Source organism: Mycetomoellerius zeteki, unplaced genomic scaffold, assembly GCF_001594055.1.
Source record: "Mycetomoellerius zeteki isolate Tzet28-1 unplaced genomic scaffold, Tzet1.0 scaffold578, whole genome shotgun sequence".
In the NCBI taxonomy this organism is placed as follows: Eukaryota; Metazoa; Arthropoda; class Insecta; order Hymenoptera; family Formicidae; genus Mycetomoellerius; species Mycetomoellerius zeteki.
The window spans coordinates 100,701-101,428 of record NW_017257586.1 but is presented as its reverse complement, the minus strand read 5'-3'; positions in this window follow the sequence as shown (position 1 = coordinate 101,428).

Sequence of the window (728 nt, the reverse complement as noted above, 5' to 3'; positions counted from 1 at the left end):
CATAACATGTAATGCATAAGAAATTCAATCAATCAGAATTCTTTATTTCATGGAAAGGAAGGAAACGGAGGGCTTTGATTGGTACATTTTCTTATGCATAACGCATAACACGTAATGCATAAGAAAATGTACCAATCAAAGCCCTCCGTTTCCTTCCTTTCCATGAAATAAAGAATTCTGATTGATTGAATTTCTTATGCATTACATGTTATGCGTTATGCAAAAGTCTGTGCTCCCCGCTTTAATTGTGCGGAGCTGAGAGTCTCAAAGGAAGAGTGGTAAACTGCATCACGTGATCCGTCTCCTCTGATTGGACGCGGGCATCGAAGCTCCATAGACATGGAAGAGATTGGAGGAAACTGATCACGTAATCCCCGGCCTGATTGGACGCGAGCATTCACTTGATTGCCACTCTTTTCCTTTGGGTGCAGTCAGTACTACAACCGCTCACTGAGTGCTCAGTGAGCGCTTGCATCTTATTGGTATATTCCGTTGGAACTAAAAATATAGACCAAACAGATTCAAGAGCTCACTGAACGCTCAGTGAGCGGTCGTAGTACTGAATGCATCCTTTGTGGCTCTTTAGTGCGGATCCATGAGCGTTCGCTGCTATTGGTGTATTCTTTTAGATTATCCAATAGCAGCCAGCGTTCCATTCCGCAATATTTGAGTCTGTTGAGCGCTGGGTAAATTGCTGGATTCACACTGCATTCGATTTTCGTACGACG